We start from the raw sequence: 26,859 nt of genomic DNA, 5'->3' as shown, positions 1-26,859 counted from the left end.
TAGCAACTGCTACCTCTGCCATTTATCATAGAGCCTCTTCTCTGTTCAGACAGCCCAGTGGTTTTTACACATGTGTCTCTATCCTCATGGAAACATTAGTGAAGACTGAACTGGACAGAGCTGATGCATCCTTCTCTGTATGAAACAAAAGGGAAAGAATGGTTACTTACAGTGATGGGGGAGAAGGAAAAAAAGTTTCCTTAAACAAAAAAAGATAAGAACAAGAGAGGAATGGAAAGTCCAAAAATACGGCAACAATATATGAATATTTAAAAGTCTGTCTGATACAAACAAAAGTGAAAAAAAAATTGCTATAACTATTATGTGAGTCTAAGTGGTATTCATATGGAAATTGTTTTTTACTTTTCACTATCACTAAATTTTTGAGACATAATGCCTAATTACAAAAATCTTTTTTTCCATTAGAGATAAAAAGGACCTAGAAAAGAATTCCAGAGAGGATATATTTAAATGGTTAATGATCTGGTAACCAGGATTTTGACATATAGTGTAAAAAGAGATTTAGTTGATACCCGAGGCAGGAGATGGTAGATGGGTGTTTATTTCTTAGATTTATCCTTAAAGTGCATGAAGAGTTATTATGGGAGATCGCTGTTCTATATTTCTTTTGACAATATTACAGGAGGAAATGGGATTAAACCCATGTGATTTATGTTAGGTGTCAGGAAAACAGAAGAGACTAGGAAAGGTAGTTAGAACATTTCCATTATTTGCAATCGTGGGCTGACTACATTCTCTGTAATTATTATAAATATGACAACATTCAGTGACAGGAGTCTGCATAAATGAAATTCCCAGTCCTCTTTTGTGGCTCTATAACATAATTGTTGTGAGGGTGTCTCCTTATCAAATGTGTCTACTAAATTAGGTCACCAAGAGTCAACTATCCTTCATGGTTCTAAACACAGAAATTTCTGAATGAATCAAATACGTGATGTCTCTTTTAAAGTCATCATATTTAGAGATGATAAATTGCTTCTAAACCTGTTCCTGGATGAATCATTTCTAGTACCAACACTGTCTCTTGTAGCCCTCCTGAAAAAAATGCCAAATTTGGTTCAGATGTCAACACACATCATATCAAGAGGGTATGAAAAAGTTATTTACATAATGAGGTGGAGCATAGCAGGGAAGGATTCCCAAGCTAGTCTGAAAATGGCTTCAGAGAGCAAGGGGAGAGTGACGGGCATTTTTCCCTGTGGGACAGGGCTTTAGGGTATAACATAGGGCTAGAATCCCCACTCATGGGGAGGCAGGATGTGCAGTGTGGGCTAGGCCTGTCTCCCCAGCTCCCCTGTGTCTGGGCCTCCCTTGTATGATGCTGGGTCTGCACTTTGCTCAGAATGCCAAGCCTGCTATTCCTGTCTTTGCTTTTCCTCTCTTTCTGATGAGCAGTCAGGTGCAGTTCACTAAATATTTCCAAAGGGCTGCTTTCCACATTTATAAGATCCTGTGAAACACTATTGAAGAAACATTTTAATTTTCAGTAATTTTTAAACTTAAACAATAGCCATATCTGACTACTGGCTACTTTGTTGGAGATTGCAGCTCCAAGCTTCAGATATTTCCACCAATTCTATGATGTGTGACAAGTGGCTGCCTCTGTGTGTGAGCACACGTCACAGAGGCACCTTGATATGGGAAATCTGAGTAAAGTAACTCATATTTGTTACTAGGTATTGTTTCCAGAAGAAACATTGTCAAAATCTTCCAGAAGTCCACTAATCATTGGATTCTGTGTCACCTTCAGAAATATCTGAATCCAAGATGCCTTATGATGGCTGCACTCTAACTCACATGAAAATATTGACTGCGATTTGTATGTCCAATTTCCTCTCAGATGTCTAGCTAAATGAACTTCTTTTTTTTTGGTCTGAAAATTGCCAGTATTGGCTCTAGGAAATTATAGCAATGTTGATTCTTCACATTTTATTGACTAGCTGACATTGAAACTACTCTCTCTTGTGATGAATGTTGACTAGTCTCTTCCTATACAGCTTATTTGAAAGGATTGGTGGCAAATTTAAAGATATTATACTTGCTTGTCACAATTCAAGAGAAGCAGATGGAGAATAGAATAGTATTTGCATGTATCATAATTATGGTTTAGGGAAATTGACTAGATATAGGAGGAGAAGGGGACAACAGAGGATGAGATGGTTAGATGACATCACCGACTCACTGGACATGAGTTTGAGTAAATTCTGGGAGTTGGTGATGGACAGGGAGGCCTGGCGTGCTGCGATTCATGGGGTCGCAAAGAGTCGGACACAACTGAGCAACTGAACTGACTGAACTGAAGTTGTTTTATTGCTGGCAAGTAATTCTCTATGATAAATAAAATCTCCCAATATCTAATATGCTCTTTTAGATTTATCTAATAGTGTATTTCTTTCCTTTTGTGTTTCTTTCCACATGTAATTGAGTCATGATAGATTACATTTGGCATTTTGGTTCTGCTTGCCATGTTTTTCTACTTTGGGTATAGAATAAAAAGTAGCCACTAGTCCTTTGTTACATAAAACTCTGTAAAACACTGTTCTGCTGACAAGCTCATTAGTCATTGTGTGAGGGAAAAGCTATATTTCCATGTCTGACATGCAAAAGTAAATCAGCTCTTTCCTCAGTGCCAGCCATGTTCCAAGTACAAAACGTAAGATAACGAAATTCATGCTGGAGACGTGAGAATGTTCATAGATGTAAACACACAGACACGTGCATGCGTGCATGTGCACACACAAACACCCACCCACACACACACACACACAATGCACACATACACACACACCATTACACAGAAGCACTAAACTGGGGAAAAGTTGTTTGAACTAAGAAAATAATGACGTTAGTAAAACTCAGGAATCCTAGGTAAGAATACTTCATGTTGAAGTTTCATGAATTATCAATGAAACAAACTCAATGAATCAGAAAAAAAATATTTGGTGTATATTTAAGTTAAAAAAATCTTTACCTGTTTGTTTGCATCATAATCATAAGATGGTATGCTTGACATTTCTAGGTACTAATTGTCAAAATGAGAAAATGTGCTCTTGTATGTGTCTGAAAGTCTTCCTAGGGTGAGTCTGTGAGTGGTATGGACATTTTTCAACGTCTCCCAATGTGGGAGGTAAGACAAGACAGGCAGGCTGCAGGAGCACATTATTTTCTCAGTTGAAACAATTCATGCAAATAATGTGCTTGTTTGGTCTATTTTTGGAACATCATTTAGAAATGTACCATATGAAATCTCTTTCCCCAAATCAAGGCAAGATCCAAACCAAACAAAACTATTTAAGGTTAAAGAACACAATATGCTTGGAAATTGTCCCAGAATAAAGACTTGATGAAATGTCACAGGGCCCCAGATGGTAGACTGTAGCTATAAGGATGGACACCAATCATAGTAAAGAATTCAGGATTCATCTCTCTATATGAATTTTTTGGAAGAGAGGGTATTTTATGACTTATGTGTGTGTGCATAGTAAGTCTCTTCAGTCATGTCCAACTCTTTGTGACCCTATGGACTGCAGCCCTCCAGATGCCTCTGTCCTTGGGATTCTCCAGGTAAGAATACGGGAGTGGGTTGCCATTTCCTCCTCCAGGGGATTGTCCCGACCCAGAGAACGAACCTGTGTCTCCTGCAGCTCCTGCACTGCAGGCAGTTTCTTTACCATTGAGCTGCCAGGAAGCCTTACACACACACACACACACACACACACACACACACACGTGTGTATGTATGTATATGTGTGTGTATATATGTGTATATGTATATATGTGTGTGTATGTGTATATGTATATATAAAACATTTATATGCACATGTACACACAAGTGTGTATATGTATACACATGCATGCATATGTGCATACACATGTATACATATGTATGTGTACACACGCATGTATGTATATGTACATGTGTACGAATATATGTGTATATGTATGTGCATGTGTATATAATTGAAACATATATTTTAGGTTCTAGAACCCTCTATAATAAAAATTATTACAATTTTTTTTATTTTTTAAAGAGTAAGACTGTGTTTTGTCAGTGATAATCAAATGTGTACATAATATACATTTGATGAGGTATTAATTCTTTTAAGAAGATAGATTTTTTTCCCTTTTCAGTTGTCCTCTCACATCACATATCACAAGAAAAGAGACTTATCCCTTTTTGTCTATCCTTTCATATCACATGTTATATTATTCATTATTCAATCCTATTGTCATCAATCCTTAATATTCACATTGCTTGCTATTATCCTGTCCCAAAACATAAACACAATCCTTTCACCACATGATTTGACAAAGAATCAATAATGTAAGACTATTGTATGTAACAATTACTTCCTAAATATTTGAGATTAATGGGTGTTAATTATACCACCAGGAAAGAAAAAAAAAAATTACACCCTAATGACGGTTATCATTGGTCCTAAGATCATTAGGATTTACCTACCACAAAAAAAAAAAGAATTTACCTACCACAGGGAATTTCTTACTGGTCACCTCTCCACTTAGAATCCAGCACACAACCATAACGTTCTCTTTTTAGATTTTTTTTTTCCATTTATTTTCCTTCTGCTCAGAGGCCCAATTTCCTTCTCCAAAAATTCCTATTACTTATCAGGCAAAGAAATTTATGTCTCTTTTATCTCACTTTCTCCATCTAATTGGGAAGGTGTGCTTTCACAAACAAGTCAACAAAGGTGTGTTCTTAAACAAACATTAATATTTAAATTTTCCACCAAGATAAGTTATAAAAACCCAAAATAATCAGACTTGGGAATTTTGCTTCTTGCTATCTGCTAATTTTTAGAAGTTATATAATACGTGATCAATCTTGTACTGACAGAGGGTTTTCATAAACATCAATCCATCTATTGTTCTGGTTCAGTCTCAGTCATGTCCAACTCTGCGACCCCACGGACTGCAGCACACCAGGCTTCCGTGTCCTCCACCATCTCCCCGAGTTGGCTCTAACTCATGTCCATCGAGTCAATGGTGCCACCCAACCATCTCAACCTCTGTTACCTGCTTCTCTTCCTGTTCTCAATCTTTCCCAGCATCAGGGTCTTTTCCAGTAAGTTGGCTCTTTGCATCAGGTGGCCAAAGAATTGGACTCTTAATAACCAAATGAGTTTGGCAGAGTAGACCCCGTGAGCTCCTGTTTACAGAGGGAAAGCCCAAGAATTCAGGAGGCTTAAGAAACTTTCCTCAAGCATCGTAATGCCAACTGGCTTCTTTCATTCCCAAGTATTTTAGATTGTTTCATTTAAATGTAACAAATAACGCATTCTTCTAACAGGATCTGTTAGAATTGGAGTCTAAGCTGCTTATGTTTATGATATTTCCTATTCTTTTTAACTCACTAGAGATAATGGAGTGAGTACATAGAGGTCAAAATAAGAGGTGGTTTCAGCTGGAAAAAGAAACTCGAGTTCTTAAATCAAGATCAGGTTTTACCTTCCTCAAATTTGAGAAAGTGAAACCAAGTTTTCTCCATTTTCAGCAAAGCTAATATCATGTTAACCATGAACAGCTAAGAAAGATGTGAGGATTTACCGTGGTAATGTATACTTGAAAGTGTCTAGCAGTACCTCAATGACAATGACACCCCACTCCAGTACTCTTGCCTGGAAAATCCCATGGATGGAGGAGCCTGGTGGGCTGCAGTCCTTGGGGTTGCGAAGAGTCGGACATGACTGAGTGACTTCACTTTCAGTTTTCACTTTCATGCATTGGAGAAGGAAATGGCAACCCACTCTAGTGTTCTTGCCTGGAGAATCCCAGGGACAGTGGAGCCTGGTGGGCTGCCGTCTATGGGGTCACATAGAGTCGGACACAACTGAAGTGACTTAGTAGCAGCAGCAGCAATACCTTACATATTGTTAATGTTTACTCAAGTATCTTCCTTTCTATGAAGACCATGTGAATTTTGTGAAGGTCATGTGAATTTTGTCTTTTATTCTATTTATATAATGTACTATATTGATTGCTTTTTGAGTGATCAATCATACTTGCATTCTTTGCATTAAGCTCATTTTGGTAGGCTACAGTCCAAGGGGTCACGAAGAGTCGGACACAACAGAGCGACTTCACTTTCACTTTTCACTTTCATGCACTGGAGAAGGAAATGGCAGCCCACTCCAGTGTTCTTGCCTGGAGAATCCCAGGGATGGGAGCTTGGTGGGCTGCTGTCTATGGGGTCACACAGAGTTGGACATGACTGATGTGACTTAGCAGCAGCAGCAGCATTTTGTCATGTATATAAATCATTTTATATATTGCTGGATATGGTGTGCTAACATTTTGGTGAAGATATTTGTGTCTATATTCATAGAGATATTTGTCTGAAGTGTTCTTGGTATGTGTTTGGCTTTGGAATCAGAGAAATATTGGTCTCATAGATTAAGTTGAGAAGTATTTCCTCTCTTGTGTATTTTGGAAGAATCTGTGAAGAATTATATTAATTCTTTTTTAACCATTTGGTAGTATATAACAGGTAAGCTATATAAACCTAGGCATTTCTTTGTTAGCTTTTTGGATTACTAATAAAAATTAATTTTAAAAAGTCTATTGGGTTTTATATTTCTTGTTAATTTGGTTTCTGTAGCTCATGTTTTTCTGAGAATTTATTCATTAGATCTAAGTGATCTAATTAATATGTTTAAATACAATTGTTCATAGCATTCTCCTACAGTGATTTTTATTTCTCTAAGTTTAATAGAAATGTCCTCTCCTTCAGTCTTTGTTTTAGTAATTTGAGTCTTTGACCTCTTTTTCTTTGTTAGTCTAGCTAAAGTTTTATCACTTTTTCAGGTCATTTCAAAGAAACAACTTTTTGTTGTTGTTGATTTTCCCTATTATTTTCCTATTGTCTATTTCACCTACTTCCTCCAGACTTTAATCCTTTCCATCTGTTAACTTTAGGTTTAGTTTGTCCTTCTTTCTCTGATTTCTTAAGTTGGATGCTTAGGTTACTAATTTAAGAACTTTTTTTTTTTTTTTAGTGTAGATGTTTATAGCTATAACATTTTCTCTAATTACTACTTTAGCTACATCCCTTTGCTTTGATATGTTGTCTGTTTCATTCATCTTAAAGGTATTTTCCATTTCTCTTCAAATTTATTGTTTACTCTCATAAGATTAGAGCTCAATGGTAATGAGGAGAAATAGAAGTAGTAGTAATAGTAATTGTGGAAATAATACCATTATTTATTAAGTGCCATATTTTGATTATTGTACTTTAAGATATAATGAGTAAGGATATATAAGATAAACTTCAAGTTCTAAAGGCTGAATGCTCTGTTATGTACCTAATTTCCTAATCTCATCCCCTCCTAAGTCCCAACTTCTGCCCTTACAATATCAAATTCCTTTAACCTCTCATATTTATTATTTTGTGCATTTTGTGCAGTGTATCTTAATTCCACCTCCCAGAAGCAGTTCTCCTGTTGTCCCATGAAAAAGATTATTTTTATTATTTATTTAGTTTTGGGGCTGCCCTAGTAGCTCAGCAAGATAAAGAATTCACATACCAATGCAGGAGACACAGGTTCTGTCCCTGGGTTGGGAAGATCCCCTGGAGAAGGCAATGGCAACCACTCCAGCATTCTTGCCTGGAAAATCCCATGGAGAGCAGTGCCAGGCAGGCTATAGTCCAGTTCAGTTAAAAAAAAATCTTTATTTTTTGAATGTTAGTTTTAAGTCAGCTTTTTCAACCTCCTCTTTCATTTTCATAAAGAGGCTCTGTAGTTCCTGTTCCTTGGTATTTTAAGCCAATGTAAACAGTGGAAACAGTGGCTGACTTTATCTTTTTGGGCTCCAAAATCACTGCAGATGGTGACTGCAGCCATGAAATTAAAAGACACTTGCTCCTTGGAAGGAAAGTTATGACCAACCTAGATAGCATATTAAAAAGCAGAGACATTACTTTGCCAACAAAGGTCCATCTGGTCAAGGCTATGGTTTTTCCAGTGGTCATGTATGGATGTGAGAGTTGGACTGTGAAGAAAGCTGAGCATGGAAAAATTGATGCTTTTGAACTATGGTGTTGAAGAAGACTCTTGAGAGTTCCTTGGACTGCAAGGAGATCCAACCAGTCCATCCTAAAGGAGATCAGTGCTGGGTGTTCATTGGAAGGACTGATGCTGAAGCTGAAACTCCAATACTTTGGCCACCTCATGCGAAGAGTTGCCTCATTGGAAAAGACCCTGATGCTGGGAGGGATTGGGGGCAGGAGGAGAAGGGGACGACAGAGGATGAGATGGCTGGATCGCATCACCGACTCGATGGGCATGAGTTTGAGTAAACTCTGGGAGTTGGTGATGGACAGGGAGGCCTGGCGTGCTGCTGTTCATGGGGTCGCAAAGAGTCGGACATGACTGAGCGACTGAACTGAACTGAACTGACTGAATGTATCAATGATTTATGTGCTGTCACTTTAGTTGTGTGTGAGTCTTTGTGACCCTACAGACCATAGCCTGTCAGGCTCCTCTCCCCATGGGAATCTCCAGGCAAGCATACTGCAGTGGGTTGACATGCCCTCCCCCAGGGGATATTCACGACCCAGGGATCTAACCCATATCTCTTTTGTCTCCTGCATTGGCAGGCAGATTCTTTCCCACCAGCACCATCTGGGAAGCACACACAAATCTGCACAATACAATTTATGTACACATTCATATATCTTATCATACTGACTTACAGTTGACTTTCTTTCTATAGATTTCATGTTTTCCTTAATTCTTAGTACAGTCCCTGGACCTCAGAAGTCAATTAATGTTATATAGGAATGGATTTATGATAGAATAGTATCAGTGAATGTTAATGCTTAAATATCGATGCTAAAATATTTCAACATTCTAGTAGATATGGATTAATTCTTCAACTCTTTGAAACAGAGCACTAGTATTAACTCGTGTTCAACTTCACTGCCAAATATAACTTACCAAAGTAAAATTTCATGACCTGGTTATTTCTTTCCTACTCTCTGTGATTTTTATTCTTCACAATGATTTCTCTCAGGACTAGAAGGATTTAAACTGGATATGAATAATCAATCTAATTTCCTTATTGGGCCCAGTGTTCGGGTTTTAACATTGCTATGAGATTGTGAAAGTGGAGAACCTGGATTGAATTTTAAATCAACTCACCTGTAAATCAGTAGAGCTTGCTATTTCAGAATTTTCCCTGTGTTATATTCTTTCTTTGTCACTTAAGAAACTTCTTACATGCAAGCAAATCTTATACTGTTTTATAATTTCAGATTTTCTTAATAATTTTATTTAGATATGCTTACAATTAGTCCTAAGCAACTCATGTTCTATTTGTTTTTATAATCAAAATATATCACCAGAACTCCTTTATCTGGATTAGGCTTTTGCCTTCTTGAAAGGAGTACTTTGTTATGAAAAGATGTCATTTGGATTAAGTTCAGGACTGAGTTGTTTTCAGAAAATTACCTCCATTTTGGCTGACATCCCAGGAGTATTGGCATACTGTAATGACGTTGTTGTACATGAGCTATCCATATTTTTTCATGATCAACAATTCTGGCATCAATTTAAATGCCTTCAACAACATCCTATTAACCTTATCTAACAGAAGAAGCATTTTAGAGCTTCCAAAAAGTATTGTTCTTTTCCTATGTTCTTCCACCGAAGATTTAATAGTCCAATATATAAACCATTTTTTCTTTTTCTATCATCAACTCATGGGAGTGGATATTTTTCCTACTTTATCTTTTATGTTTATTTAATTTGTTCTTTCTGGTTGTAATTTTTTAAAGGCAAACCTTATCATTCATTGTCATCATGCGTACATGGCATTCAAAGCCTGAAGCCACAGTTACCATTAGCAACCCCACCCACTTTTTAATATTTTCATTGAGCAACCCATAAAACTTTTGATGCCTTGATATCAATCACATCCCCTGAATCACACAATTCAAGACCTCTTCTTTTAAAGAACTTCTCTCATAGTTTTATGAAAATAATTAGAAGAAAGAGAATATCACAGATTATCAAAGGCGTCCCAAATTTTAAGTTACATAAAGGTCATATGAGGGATTTTCTGGAAAAATTGACATCTGAAGCCTATCCCCAGAGATTTCTTTTTTTTTCTGAAGTTCTGGAGTGAAGTACAGTCATTTACATTTTAAGTAGCTCACCAGTTATTTCTTATCTAGGAGACATGATTTATTCCACTGTCTTAATGCAGTGACTTAAATTGCATTACATTTGTTGTCTCCAATCTTGCAAAGGCTTTCTTCCTGAACTCTCTGGTATCTTGCTTTTAAATCTGTATATACTCACCCATATAATTTGGTTTACTTTTTATTCATGAGCCAGTGTCACAGAACTATTTCAAAATTAGCTTTAAACCTTCCTTTTGTCACTTTTCTCCTGTCTGCTTGACTAACTGATGTCAACATTTGTAGAGCTAAGATTTGCCTACAACTCTAATGGGAGGGAAAATGGTTATAAATTGCAACAGCCAAAGACAGTCCCTGACAAATGGCTATAAATTGCAGCAGCCAGAGACAGTCTCTGAATATCATGTTGTGACTGCTATTCTTGAGGAACTCATTTCCATCATTTGAAGTTTAGGAGACAGGTAGGATATAACTTTGGTGCAAAAATCATTTTTTAGATGTAAAAATAAAGTCTGCTATGGACATAGACTGTTCTGGGTAAAAGTTGATAGGGCTGCCTTTCATAGTCAAAGAAAGTTTAAATGTTGAAATTTTCCCTATCATTGTCTGGGTAAAGTAGATGGCTCCCTACACTCAGATACTCAGGAAAGGCTCTTATTAAAAAACCCCATTGTGCACGAATGCTCTCATTTCAGCTGAGAAAAAAAGCGAGGGGTGGGGATAGTCCTCCAACTTTCTTTGGTGGATGGATATGGGTACAAGCTACTATTTATATTGGAAGGCATAAAAGACTCTAAGAAAACAGAAGGCAAATTAGAAGATAATAGAAAAGAAAGAAAGATAGTCAAGCCAATAACAAAGCTGAGTGGAGTCGGGATAAGAATATAAGCCAAACTGGTACTGGTCAGGCAGTCCAATATCCTGAAAAGTGAGGGATGCACTTTTCAGTGAGTGTGTACACAACACCTAGAGAGCAGGCTCAGGACTGCAGGATGTGACTATACTCCTAGGAAGGAGGTATGAATGCTCTCCCCAGAAGGCAAGCAATGATTTTTGCTCTACAAAACTCCATCTTCTCTTTCTCTATTATTCATCTTTAACTCTTCCATTCTCCTTTTACTGTATTTCAAATTAGTTAAAGCTCCTTCAGTCTGAGATAAACCTCACTTCATTGGTCCTTAACTCCATCTTGCTAGGAACTAAAAAGTGAAAACTCTTTCTAAATGCTACCGCTGCTGCTGCTAAGTCGCTTCAATTGCGTTCTACTCTGTGCGACCCCATAGACAGCAGCCCACCAGGCTCCTCCATCCATGGGATTCTCCAGGCAAGAGTACTGGAGTGGGGTGCCATTGCCTTCTCTGTTTCTAAATGCATTTAAGATAAAATGTCTAAAGATAGTAAAATTCTGAGGTCTATCAATAGCACTCCTATCACAATCCTGAATGTAATAATCAAATTAAAAATTAATAAATTGTGAAAAATCCTCAAGTTTAGATTAGAAAAAATTAATACTTTTTTTCCACCATATTCTTCTTACAATACACTGTATATTCACAATAGAGGTGGTAATAAGCAGAAATTTTGTAACTATTCTGTAGTGTATAAAGAAAAAAGATATTTACTTTAACCTAAGAATCTACTTGCCAATGCAGGAGACATGGGTTCGACCCCCGGTTCAGGAAGATCCCCTGGGGAAGGAAATAGCAACCCACTCCAGTATTCTTGCCTGGGAAATTCCATGGACAGAGGAGACTGGCGGGCTACAGTCCATGGGATCACAAAGAGTCAGACACAATGACAGAAAAACAACAGCAACAACAAATGTGTTAATATGCAAAATCTACATTTTATTTCATGTAATTTTTTAAAAACTTAATTTAATAATTGCATTCAGTCACTTAGTCATGTCCAATTCTTTGCATTAGCTGGCAGATTCTTTACCACTGAGCCACCTGGGAAGCCCAATTTAAGGATTACCTATGCAGTTATTTTTTTTTTAATTCTATCCCTTTCTCTCAAATTCTTAGATATTTTAGAATCATGGTAGTGGGAAGTATAAGTGTACATTTTGTTTTGCTATTACTTTATTCACAGCAACCAACTAGAAATGAACACATGAGTTCCTCAGTGAATAGCTCTTAACTGAATGACTGACTGAATGATTAAAAGACATTTCTTATCTAATACATTATGGTATTTCCCATTTGAGTTAATGCATATGTCCATAGAGGGCATTTCATTTAAAGCCACTAGTATTTCCACATAGGACCATTTTAATCCTGCCACTTATCTTAGACTTCAGCTTTTTAGAAAAAAAAAAATAAAAAATAATCTCTATCAAGTTGAGACAAATTGAAGAAGTTGAAGACTGTAGAGATATAAATGGCTAGCCTGAGTGTTCTTTTACACAAGGATTATAAGTCTTATGACAAATCATGTTCAATTTCTTACTGAATACCTTTAGCAAAGTAAGAAGCAAGTTTCGTTTTGTAATTCAGGAAGCTCAGTGTCCAAATGCTGCGGCTGCTAGAAAAAAGAGAAGCTAGGAGTGGAACAGAAACAAGATTCGAAGTATGTTGAGTCAGACAGTAGTTTATGGAAAATTTTTTCCAACTATTAGACATGAAATATGTCCCCAGAGTTCATTCTCACTAAATTCTAATAAAAATGGAGCTGATTCCAATCAGATAAGAAAACATAAAACTCAGTGTATCTCCTACACTCCATCTTTGATGAGCTGATTGATGAATATTAAATATTCAAACATGAAGGTTAGACCCTGTATAAGAAAATATATGGAAATATTGGAAATCCTAATATAGTTATGAAAAATTAAGCTTTTCTCTAACTGAGAAGTTCCAATTATCTGAAACTTTTTGAGAAGACTTTAAAAAATAGAAATTATCCAAAAAAAATTAAACTATACCAACAATGCTAGAGGAGAAACTAAATCATTTTTATTTCTCCTTACCAAAAATATTTTATAGTATTGTTAAAAGAAAGACTGGTAGAAAATTATGAAACCAAAAATAAAAGGGAAAAGGTATTATACAGTTGCATAATTCAATTAACTAATGAAAATATGGGGCTTCCCTGATGGCTCAGATGGTAAAGAATCTGCCTGCAATGCAGGAGATCTGGCTTCTATCCCTGGGTTGGAATGATCCCCTGGAGGTGGAAATGGCAACCCACTTCAGTATTCTTGCCTGGAGAATACCATGGACAGAGGAGCCTGGTGGGCTATATACTATTTTTCTGGATATTGTGGTATTTTGGAAGTTTTATAAAGATTTTAATTTGTTGCAATTTTTCTTCATTTTAAAGAAATAGAATTTCATTGGAAATTTCATTCATATTCATACCTACTTTTTCCATATGTAATTTGAATTACTATTCTTGAAAAATGGCCTCTAAAATTTGTAAGCTTCAGATCCCAAAATATCTATAGACATCTCTGGTTAGTAAGATTATAGACTTTTAACTACATGTGCATGGAGATTAGTCACTGGCAGCCAAGCATGTAGAATTTTAGAAGTTCCATCAGACTGATACAGTTTGAACCATATCAGAAGAATAGCTTAAAAATGAAAGAAAGAAATTTTAGAGGACTAAATGTTTGTATTCCCCAAAAGTTTGTATGTTGAAATTCTAATCCCAAAGGTGATAGAATTAGGATATGAGGTTTTTGAGGGGTGAACAGCTCAGGAGGGTGGAGGTCTCATGAATGGGACTAAGGGGACTAATGGCTTTGTAGAAGAGACCTCAGAGCATGTCCTCACTTCTACCACCATGTGAGATTTCAAAGTCATTTTCTTTATTTTTTTAATTGGAAGAAAAATTGCTTTCCAATGCCATATTAGTTTCTGGCAAAAATTTGCTCTGTAACTCAGGGAGTCCAGCCGGGCACTCTGTGATGACCCACAAAGAAAGTCATTTTGAAGAGGCTGGCCCTCCCTAAACACTGAACATGCTGACACCTAGGTCTTGGGAACTCCAGCCTTCTTTGCTGACCACTGTCCTGGTTTTCCTCCTGTGTAGGCATGTTTGTATGATCATCTTTCTCGATACAAACACTAAGTGCTGAAGTTGCTGGAGGCTCTGAACCAGACTCTCCTGGTATGACTGTATCTCTCTGCCTATTCTCACAGCTGTGAGTACCACCCTAGTACAAATGACTCTAATGTTCACATCTCTTGGAAAGGACTTTTCACTGTGCTGCACTTGCCTACTTGACATTTTTCAAAACATCAAACTCAGGTCCTAATCTTTACTAATTTCTACCCCCAAATTGCTTGTTCATTTCTAGAAATGTAATTAGCTCCCTCGAGAAAATGAACCTGTGAAATCTATGTAAGTCAGAAATCCAAGTGTCACTATAATGCCTCTCTCTCCCTGATAGTCTCAGACCCAATCCCTAAACAGATTTTAGCCATATTTTTTCCTAAATATATCCTAATGGTGTCTGTTTATCTCCATGTATAGTGTTACTTATAAAACCTAATCTTCAGTCATCTCCATATTCAATACCCACCACCCTAAATTTCTTCTCTACATTACAGCCAGAATGGGTATTTTGAAATATAAATCTAATTGAATTGCTTCGTCTTAACATTTTAAAACTTTCCATTGCTCTTAGAATAAAAGCCAAAATACTTAACATAGCCAGACATGTAACGTCTGTTCTGTACTGAAATCTGCAGTTGGTGCTGCGTGCTGTTCTTTATGCTGTGCTCAGTCATGTCCGACTCTTTGTAACACCATGAACTGTAGCCCACCAGGCTTCTCTGTCCATAGGATTTCCCAAGCAAGAATATTGGAGTGGCCATTTCCTTCTCTAGGAGATCTTCTCAACCCAGGGTTCGAACCTGGGTCTCCTGCCTACCTCTGCTGCATTGGCAGGTGGATTCTTTAACCACTTAAGGCACCTGGGCACACCCATCTCTAAATTGAGCATTGAAGCCAAATGACTTACATGCACTATCTTAAAATTACTTTGCTGCTGTCATGGGGACTTACACATTATGTTACTTCAGTTCAGAATGTTCTTCTTTCTTTGCTTAATAAACTCCTACCAATATGTCACATTTCAACTAAAGACTGATTTCATTAGTGATGTTTTCTTATATGATTATGATTTTATACATAGAGATATAGGTATATGCTGCTGCTGCTGCTAAGTCGCTTCAGTCGTGTCCGACTCTGTGCGACCCAATAGACGGCAGCCCACCAGGCTCCTAGAACACTGGAGTGGGTTGCCATTTCCTTCTCCAGTGCATGAAAGTGAAAAGTGAAAGTGAAGTCACTCAGTCGTGTCCAACTCTTAGCGACCCCATGGACTGCAGTCTACCAGGCTCCTCAGTCCATGGGATTATCCAGGCAAGAGTACTGGAGTGGGTTGCCATTGCCTTCTCTGATATAGGTACATAGATGTATAGTAATATGATTGTTTATATACATACAGTTTTATATCTTTCTAGGAATAAATCACATGTAAATATAGATATAGATTTGTAGAAAAATAGAAATGCATTGGTGGATACATGCATAGATATACTGTTTTATATCTTTCTAGGAATAGATAGAATTAAAATTATGACCACTGTCCTTAAGAAATCATGCATTCCAAAAATACAAATTATTGAAAATGTGAATGAGCAAAATCTTCATCATTTTTAGAAAGATATAATAGCCTCTCCTTGGCTGGGATGCTCAGTTAATGTGCCTCCAGAGAATAAGTTTTCCAATTATTACTGAGGACCATTAAGTTGTTGAACTGTTTCAGATAGATATTATTTGGACATTGCATTTGATAGAGAATAATAACATACCTCTCATCTTTCTTTCTTTCTTTGTGGTATCCTTAAAACTTATGATACATTGCAGTTGAAAGACCCCAAACTGTAAATGTTGGAAGTTTTTCTTAAGTCTTCCGCCCTCCTAAAACATTTCAGACTATAATAATATTTATATTAAAAAAGAGTGTGATCCAACATTAAAAACAACAGTAAACTTGGCAACACATTTCCCACAAGCAGAATTTATCAGTATGGATGTCTTTTTAGTTTTTCATATAAATTGCCATATTGCTTTCCAGAAAGGTTGCAGTAATGCACATTTCCACCAGAAGCAACAGTGCTGTGTCCATATACCAGTGCCAACATCACTTATTATTTTTGTCAATTGAAATTTAACAGCTGGATTATTATGAATGTTACAGTCAATTCCTTTGATCAATACTAGTTAAATGTTCTTTTCCGCATGTCTATAAACAATTTGTGTTAGTCCTATTTGTGAATTCCTAATTTAGGCTTTTATTTATTGTCTTATATTGCTTACACATATAGGTTTGTTTTGTTAGAATGTTAATGTCAAATTTCTGGGAACCATAATAAGGATACCACCTTGGCATGTACCTTAAAATGAATACCCTTAACCTGTTTTCTCTTTTTCTGAACTTAATATTTTGCTACTATCAGCCTCAACCTCTTTTCTCCAAGATACCAGCATCATTTTTATTCTTCTTTCCCTTGATACAAATAAGTGTTCTCTCTTACAATTTCTATCACAGCTTGCATGGCTCTTCCATACAGATGCTTTTCCATATCATACAATTTATTTTTTTATTTTTTATTTTTTTTCATTTATTTTTATCCATTGGAGGCTAATTACTTTAGTAGTGGTTGTTGCCATACATTGACATGAATCAGCCATGGATTTACATGTGTTCCCCATCCCGATCCCCGCTCCTGCCTCTCTCCCCGTCCCATCCCTGTGGGTCTTCCCAGTGCACCAGCCCTGAGCACTTGTCTCATGCATCCCACCTGGGCTGGTGATCTGTTTCACCCTTGACAGTATACTTGTTTCAATGCTATTCTCTCAGAACATCCCATCTTCGCCTTCTCCCACAGAGTCTAAAAGTCTGTTCTATACATCTGTGTCTCTTTTTCTGTTTTGCATATAGGGTTATTGTTACCATCTTTTTAAATTCCATATATATGTGTTAGTATACTGCATTGGTCTTTATCTTTCTGGCTTACTTCACTCTGTATAATGGGCTCCAGTTTCATCCATCTCATTAGAACTGATTCAAATGAATTCTTTTTAATGGCTGGGTAATATTCCATAGTGTATATGTACCACATCTTATCCATTCGTCTGCTGATGGGCATCTAGGTTGCGTCCATGTCCTGGCAATTATAAACAGTGCTGTGATGAACATTGGGGTGCACGTGTCTCTTTCAGATCTGGTTTCCTCAGTGTGTATGCCCAGCAGTGGGATTGCTGGGTCATATGGCAGTTCTATTTCCAGTTTTCTAAGAAATCTCCACACTGTTCTCCATAGTGGCTGTACTAGTTTGCACTCGCACCAACAGTGTAAGAGGGTTCCCTTTTCTCCACACCCTCTCCAGCATTTATTGCTTATAGACTTTTGGATAACAGCCATTCTGACTGGCGTGTAATGGTACCTCATGGAGGTTTTGATTTGCATTTCTCTGATAATGAGTGATGTTGAGCATCTTGTCATGTGTTTGTTAGCCATCTGTATGTCTTCTTTGGAGAAAAGTCTGTTTAGTTCTTTGGCCCATTTTTTGATTGGGTCATTTATTTTTCTGGAATTGAGCTTCAGGAGTTGCTTGTATATTTTTGAGATTAATCCTTTGTCTGTTGCTTCATTTGCTATTATTTTCTCCCAATCTGAGGGCTGTGTTTTCACCTTACTTATAGTTTCCTTTGTTGTGCAAAAGCTTTTAAATTTCATTAGGTCCCATTTGTTTAGTTTTGCTTTTACTTCCAATATTCTGGGAGGTGGGTCATAGAGGATCCTGCTGTGATTTATGTCGGAGAGTGTTTTGCCTATGTTCTCCTCTAGGAGTTTTATAGTTTCTGATCTTACATTTAGATCTCTAATCCATTTTGAGTTTATTTTTGTGTATGGTGTTAGAAGGTGTTCTAGTTTCATTCTTTTACAAGTGGTTGACCAGTTTTCCCAGCACCACTTGTTAAAGAGGTTGTCTTTTCTCCATTGTATATTCTTGCCTCTTTTGTCAAAGATAAGGTGTCCATAGGTTTGTGGATTTATCTCTGGGCTTTCTATTCTGTTCCATTGATCTTTATTTCTGTCTTTGTGCCAATGTCATACTGTCTTGATGACTGTGGCTTTGTAGTAGAGCCTGAAGTCAGGCAGGTTGATTCCGCCAGTTCCATTCTTTCTCAAGATTACTTTGGCTATTCGAGGTTTTTTGTATTTCCATACAAATTGTGAAATTATTTGTTCTAGTTCTGTGAAAAATACCATTGGTAGCTTGATAGGGATTGCATTGACTCTACAGATTGCTTTGGGTAGTATAGCCATTTTGACAATATTGATTCTTCCAATCCATGAACACGGTATATTTCTCCATCTATTTGTGTCCTCTTTGATTTCTTTCATCAGTGTTTTATGGTTTTCTATATATAGGTCTTTTGTTTCTTTAGGTAGATATACTCCTAAGTATTTTATTCTTTTTGTTGCAATGGCAAATCACCTGATTTAAAATAGCCACTTTTCATGCCTGGTGTTCAGTCAGAAAAGAATCTGCCTGCAATGCAAGAGACCAACTGCAGTGGAGGAGACCTCAGTTTGATATCTGAGTTGGGAAGATCCCCTGGAGAAGGAAATGGCAACCCACTCCAGTATTCTTGCATGGGAAATCCCATAGAGAGAGGAGCCTGGGGAACTACAGTCCATTGGGTCATAAAGAGTCGGACACAACTGAGTGACTAAACCATCACCCCCACCACACCCCTTGTTACATCATTTCCACCACTTCATTTAGTCTCTAGTTTTTTTGTTTGTTTGTTTTTCCACATGCTTCCTGCATTAATTTCTATTCATAGGACTTGAGTTGATAGGAATTTTCTGTCTTCACTATGTGCCCGATCTTTAGAACATGTGCTTAACAAACACTTGCTTTATAAATTAATTAATAAATGCTCATTTAAGTTTTAGATCATCAATGAAAAAGGTTATTTTTTCCCACATCTGTAAAGTCTCTTTTAAATGCATACTAACTACATGAGTTTAGTTTTATTCACAAAAAGTGAGCATGTAAACATTTATTTTTATTTCCTAAAATGTTTATTGCTTTTGTGAATATAATTTGTTTCATTTTGGGTAGAAGGAGTGAGTATTTATTATTAGGATTGATTAAAACTAGCCATTTCATCTTGAGTAATTTAATATCATTTCTTAACCCTTAATTTGCTCTCAATTTAGAAGTTTCATAATAATATCCACCTCATATTTTTTGTGCATGTGATTATATACATAGTATTCTTAGTCTGTTGTTTACATTCTTCTCTATATACTCTTTTCCCTTTGAGTGGATGAGACCCAGATAGGGGGCAGCAGGAAATCAGGAGAACTTAGCAAGCTTCTAGCAATCAAAGTCAAGTCTCATAAGTCACACACCAAGAGAATGGTTTCTACTGTCTTCAGTCCCTTAATTTCTCTTCCATAAAGCAGTAGCTCTGATAGGAAATAGGGAAGTGTGTGGATTTCTGTAAAATTAATTTATTTACACTATTTCCAGCCAGTTTAAAGATAGAAAGTGTTAGTCACTCAGTCATGTCTGACTCCTTGTAGATGGACATGACTCCCATGATTTGTAGCCCACCAGGCTCCTCTGTCCATGAAACTCTACAGGCAAGAATACTGGAGTGGGTTGCCATTCCCTTCTCCAAGGGATCTTCCTGACCCAGGTATTGAATTCAGGTCTCCTTCTTTACCAACTGAGCCACAAGGGAAGTCAATTTAAAGATGGACACAATAATTCTGCAGCACTGGAGAATTTCCCAAGTTCTCTTTTACATTTACATTGCTGACCTTCACCTTATTTATATTTTTATTCACTACACAAACCCCTCTTCAGTTTCACCAGAGGGTTTAGGCATTCTTCTGGAATGCACAGATTGCATGCAAAATCTACACAAAAATTTTCATTATAGGGTAAACTCAAAAAGCATGATCTCTTATTACTTGACAGCACTAGGCATACCAAGCCATTTGTAGTTATTGCATATATATAGAATCTAACATATGATGCACATCCTTGCATACATTTCTGAAACCTTCAGGCAATATGAAATTTGATTAAATAGACTAAAAGGCAGAATAGGTCAGTAGAACTAGCCTGACCAATAAGAATGCTGGTTTTGTAAAAACCATTCAAAGCAGCTAAGTGAAATCATAATTTATGGAATGGGGAGTTAGACACATAAGTAGCATGAACAAGATGTTAGCATGTTGTTTTCCAGTTTTATAGATTTGACAAATGTTTCTTATAGTGAATTCATTATACATCTATTCCTATAAATTTGACAGCTTATAAAGAGAATTTTTAATAAGCAAGACACACCTTTAAGCTGTTGTCTATATGAATTAAGAAAATTGACTGGGAGGCCACACATAAAATCTGTTTTTCACGTGACACACAAAGGATTTTACCTACGTAGTTGATCTTTGAAAAATGAGTTCAAGACATCTTCCTCTCCCCCTTGGAATTAGCATATTCAAAAATGCATGCAAAATCTACTGCATCTTTGGCTAGTGCATTTCACAACCTAACCATTCTGTTCCTTTGAATTTTGATGTAGAGAATTAAGAATATATTTTTTTATAAATATTTTAGTTATTTACTTGATATCTTGGAGAGGAGGCCAACTGATAGTTTTCCTTGGTAGTTTAAGGCAATGTAAACAGTGGAAACAGTGGCTGACTTTATTTTTTGGGGCTCCAAAATCACTGCAGATGGTGATTGCAGCCATGAAATTTTTAAAAGACACTTACTCCTTGAAAGGAAAGTTATCACCAACCTAGACAGCATATTAAGAAGCAGAGACATTACTTTGTCAACAAAGTCAAGGCTATGGTTTTTCCAGTAGTCATGTATGCATGTGAGAGTTGGACTATAGAGAAAGCTGAGCGCAGAAGAGTTGATGCTTTTGAACTGTGGTGTTGGAGAAGACTCTTGAGAGTACCTAGGACTGCAAGGAGATCCAACCAGTCCATCCTAAAGGAGATCAGCCCTGGGTGTTCATTGGAAGGACTGATGTTGAAGCTGAAACTCCAATATTTTGGCCACCTGATGCAAAGAGCTGACTCATTTGATAAGACCCTGATGTTGGGAAAGATTGAAGGCAGGAGGAGAAGAGGATGACAGAGGATGAGATGGTTGGACGGCATCACTGACTTAATGGACGTGAGTTTGGGTAAACTCTGGGAGTTGGTGATGGACAGGGAGGCCTGGCGTGCTGCTGTTCATGGGGTCGCAAAGAGTCGGACATGACTGAGCAACTGAACTAAACTGAATTGAAACCTGGTCTAAGAGGAAAACTAATGGACAATACAGGGCTTCACAGGTAGTGTAGTGGTAAAGAATCCACCTGCCAATGCAGGAGACTCAGGAGACATGGGTTTGATCCCTGGATTGGGAAGAACCCCTGAAGTAAATGGCAACCCATTCCAGTATTCTTGCCTGGAAAATTCCATAGACAGAGGAGCCTGGTGGGCTACAGTCCATGGAGTCTCAAAGAGTCAGACATTACTGAGCACACATACACTTACACACATGCATACACACAATAGATGATATAACATTTAATTCAGAAGACTCCTTGACACTATGGAATATTGATTTTTTGTTTTAAAATATTTCTAAAGGCAACCAGATTTAGAATTATGTTCATTTTGAAATGTGTACCTGATAAACTTTGACAGAAATTTCAATTCATACCAACTTATTTTCTACATAAAAAAAAACAGAACATAAAGATACTCCAAGATCATTATTCTCTTTCTCCTGTAAGTTTATGCTATGAGTAACTTTAGTGATATTCTGCTTTTCTGTATATATATGCAGTTAGGGATTCTTTGATCTTCAAGGCTGCTATTGTGTAATTGATCACAGGTTTTGAATCTTGAAGGTAGAGAGCAAGAGATTGGTTTCTGAAATGTCAGTCCATATACCCTAGCTTCAACCAAAGAAGTTTCTGGACAGATTATTGCATTCATAAATAAACCCTCTTGCTCCATTAAATATGTTTTGAACAGAAAAACTCCATTTAATTGCCAATTACAAATGACAATTTAGGCATGTATACTTGGATTTCTTAAAATGTACTGTTTAATGGACTTTTCTGACAATATTCATATAATTGTGTTTCTTTTATTATTAAAATTGCAATGCCAAAAATGTCATACTAATTCTGATCTACTGGTCTGAAATTATATCGTGCTTGTTGAATTTTGAAGAGTATGAGCATTATGAATAATGCATAATATTTCTTGCCAGAAGAGTTCTGACACAGGTCATTCCAATGTCTTGGAAATTCAATGTTAGCCTTCACTTGGTGCAATTGGAGAGTGTAGCTATGAAAAAAAAAAAAAAGCAAACTTGCAAAGCAAATGTCACTCTAACCTCAAAATACTTTCAGTGTGTTTGAAGATCCAGCAGCATAACTGACCAATGAGAGAAATGATATATCGCTCACACTACTACCAAGGGAACATCAATTTCATTGCCTTAGCCAAGCTTAACTAAGTTGTAATGAAAGCTGTTACTGAAACTACTATACTGACGTCTTAAAGACTCATTGTCCTGGAGTCTGGTCTGATGGTAGTGTTAAGGACAGAAACAGAATTTCCTTGTGTTTCCATAATTCCCTCTGTTTCTCACTCATTTCCTGATCTATCATACTTTCAACCACTCTTACTTTTTCACTACGATTTTGAAGATGAATTCGGTGCTGTTGAAGTGTGAAAAGCTATACATAAGCTTCAGCAGATTTAATACATTGGAGAAAATCTGATTTTTCTATTTATTTGTAGAGATACCAAAATAACATGGAGAAAATACTAGTATATTATGAGAAACATTGATATGGAAGTCTTCTTCTTGTAGAAGAATTCTACAAGAATTCTTCTCTGAAATGAAATTGAATTTTCCCATAGAGTTACTGTTTCCAGTGAATCTTCTCAGTGAATCTTCTCAAGATGTTTTGTTCTATACATGTTTAATAAACCAGTTTCTTTATAGAGTCAGTGCAATCAAGAGGGGAATAAACACAGAGTATGCTATGTTATCTTTATAACACAAAATTATACAACTCCGCTTAACTCCATCATGGCCTTAAAGCATAAATAAGTAATAGAATGTAAGACAATGAGATCTTTGGTTCCACTTACTAGACAATTTTTGAATACCTATTGACCTGTTTTTTTCTCTGTGGTTCTCTCTGTCTTTCAAAGAAATTCATTCCATTATTTTCACTTTTCCATAATTTGTTTCTTTTTCCATGATGCTAGATTTTAGTAATTTTATATAGCACATTTTTTTTACAAAGACTATATCACTGAAAGATTGGAAATACAGTCACAGTCAGTCCTAATAAAAAGCTGAGTTATTATTTTGAAATCCATTTGCAGAATTCAGAACAATTTAGAATTCATTCATTTAGTCTTCTCATGCAGGGCTGACACCATGTTATTATCCAACATAGAGATCTTTTGCAAATCCAAAAACAAGTCTGACTTGGTGTGTAACTGACTCTCACCACATATTTTCAAAAACTGTACAGTAATTACACTCACATGGTTGACACATACTGTATAGTAGCTCTCTGAAAATGAACACCAGTTTAATGGACATTTTATTTCTGTGTTTTCAATTTTATTCTACTTCTTGCTATTAGTTCAGCATAGTCTGTAGCACTAGAAAGAAAACCTCTTTCTCTTTAAATTCGGAAGGAAAATTAACCTTTCCAGTAGTGCATTTTCTAACTTTCTATAACTTACCTACTTTAACAACGCTTAAATAAAAACATGTCTAGCTGAATAATTATATTAAATGGTAACATTTTGATTTTGTTGTAGTTTACCTTTAGATAAAATGCAAACAAAATCAGAGGCCACAAAATACTGATAAGATAATAAATACACAACCTGCCCACCAATGGACATACCATGCCATTGAGTAATGTTACATACCATTGAGTAAGAAAAATAGTATCTGAAAATGTTAAATATAGGGCTTAATTTTATTGTACAGGTAGCATTCCTAATTTTCTAAGACATTTAAAAACCACTATTCAGAGTAAATGTATCTTAGTTATAAATTTAATATGCTTATTATAACCATGTGAAAGACAATATATGTATTTAAGAATTTTTATTTTTATAATATCCATGTATCACTAAAAAATCCAACTGGTTTAAAAATAAGCATATATTACTTTTAAAATGGGAAAAAGTAACAGACTAATTTTTAAACAAGATGAAAAATGCATGGATTCATTCTTCACAGGTTGTGTATATTAACTGAAAAAATTCCTAGAACCATTATTCTTGATATGTGATTTTGGGGCAAGATAAAATACCACTCCTGCATCCTCTCTATTCAGTGCTTTCTCCTTGTGATGCCCGGAGAAGAAAGGGCTTCTTCCAGTTTGTAGTTTTGAACGTTTCAGTCTCACTTGAAGGGGTGATATTTGTGTATCTCTAGTTTGCCTGCAGAACACGCTCTTACAGTAGTACATTAAATGCACTGTTACATTAAATGCCTGAATCTCTGTGTTCCCACAGGCTCAGGTGTGCACTTGGTTGTTTCAGCTGTGTGACACTCATGTTAATACCACTTACAGGATTGCACATTGTAAGATGACAAATTGTTCTGTTAAGGTCCTATTCTGGAATATAAATTTTCTTCTTTTTAGACTATACTGCCTGAGCATCATTTATCAGTCATTCCTACAACAAACATTCTTGAGCACAGTATGTGCCAGAAACAGACTACAAAGTCAAATGGAACATCAGACCTGGGAACTCACAGACTAATGTGAAATAAATATGTCAGTGGTTGCATTTCACTGTAATAGGAGTTAGTTAGGTCATTATACTTGTGATAATGGAGAGAAGGGCTATCTGGCTTCGTTTCCTTTTTGGCATCGTTATTAAAGCTCCTCTGCAAAAATATCAAAGAGCCCCTAGTACAGGTAACATATTAAACTCTTGTCAACTCATAACAATTATTCTCAAATTTGTTTAATAGATCATCTGGGAACACCATACAGAGGAGTGTTGACAGGGAAGAAGAATGTGAAAATGTCATGGGCCCAGGGTAAGGGAGCTGGGAAAGAATTGTCCAGGTAAAGGGCATATCTATCCTGAGCATAGGAAGAGTGCAAAGGCGTATTGGAAATACCTGGAAATCCACTGTGTAACTTTGGTGCTTGCTCTCTTGTGACACTTGCATGGGAGCATTTACTGTTGAAAGAGCAATGGACACAGATCTTGCCTGTGCCCACAGCAGAACTGTTTACACGGGGCAGTCAGATTTCTTGCCTGTGACATTCCTAGCAGTGACATTAGGGACTTTGCTAAGTTAGTGTGCAGTTAGTGGCTCGTCAGTCTGTGGGGGATGCTAAGGTGATGTTACAGCAGGTAGGTCTCCTGCCATGTCCCATCAGAAGAAAGGAGTCCATTGCATCATCAAAATATTTCTGCTGCAGTAAAGCAATTCTTGAAGCTGATACCAGTAAAGAGTCCAAGGCAACTAAGGAATCTGGATGCAGAAGCTGCAAGAAGGCTATAACTATTAATATTTAGGCCCAGTGATGTTAACAAAGAAAAGCAATGATGCAGACACTGAACTGAGAACTGTCTTCAGTTCATAGTTGGAAGCGTACAAATTACATGGCCTTCTGATGTGTGAATGGTAAATTCAGAATGGACACATTTCGTGATGTGCAGCAACTATAACTTTCAAGGCCATAAATGAACCCCTGCGAACAGTCTTGACAGTTTTCTCACACAGAGAAAGGATGCTAGTAAATAGCCACCAATAAAAGAAAGCTCTAATTTTTCATTTAATAAGTAAATATACAATAGCCCTTCTGGTTGGCACCTTTAAAAAGCTGTTATCACCTTTAAAAATCTTTTAAAAAATTTGGTTAATCAGGCCAAATCTATTTTCTGAATGTGGCGAAAATGAGCTTTGGCAAAGCTCCAAAGAGACCTTATTTTCTATGAAAATGGTGCCCTCCCAAAGGTTTTAGAAGCTAGTTAAAGAGCCAAAAGGAGGGCCTTTCATATCTTCCACTGTGCAGATTCTCAGAAGATCTAATCCTTTAGGCAGTCCCATCTCATACTATGAACAGATTTAAACACCAGAACAAAAAACGGACACAGAAGCAGAATGGACTAGAAGTGTGTACCAAGCAGGAATTAGTGATCTGTGCTTTTGGCAGAGAACTTCATCTACAAAGCATGGCATCCTTTCCTTGAGACACAAGTTTTTTTCAAGAGTTTTTAAATCTAAATTTAAATGATGCAGAAAACACACATGTAAAAGAAATGCACTGAAACTAATCCTAGTGTCTGAAACTAAAGCTATTGCCAGCTTTTTGGTTTTTTGTTTTTTTTTTTAACATTGATCTGATATATTTAATATTTGATTTTACTTGAAAATTCATTTGCATGTGAATTTTCAGTGGTAGCCATAATGATCATCAAGTCCACTCTTTTTTGTTTTACAACTATGCACACAATACTGTACAAAACATGTGATTACATTTCTTCTTTGCAACAATTCTACAATGTATTATTATCCACACTTAGCACTACAGAAAACTGAGATAAT

Source organism: Dama dama, chromosome 32 (assembly GCF_033118175.1).
Source record: "Dama dama isolate Ldn47 chromosome 32, ASM3311817v1, whole genome shotgun sequence".
In the NCBI taxonomy this organism is placed as follows: domain Eukaryota; kingdom Metazoa; phylum Chordata; class Mammalia; order Artiodactyla; family Cervidae; genus Dama; species Dama dama.
The sequence above is the reverse complement of the archived record's forward strand: the minus strand, read 5'-3'. Positions refer to the sequence as shown.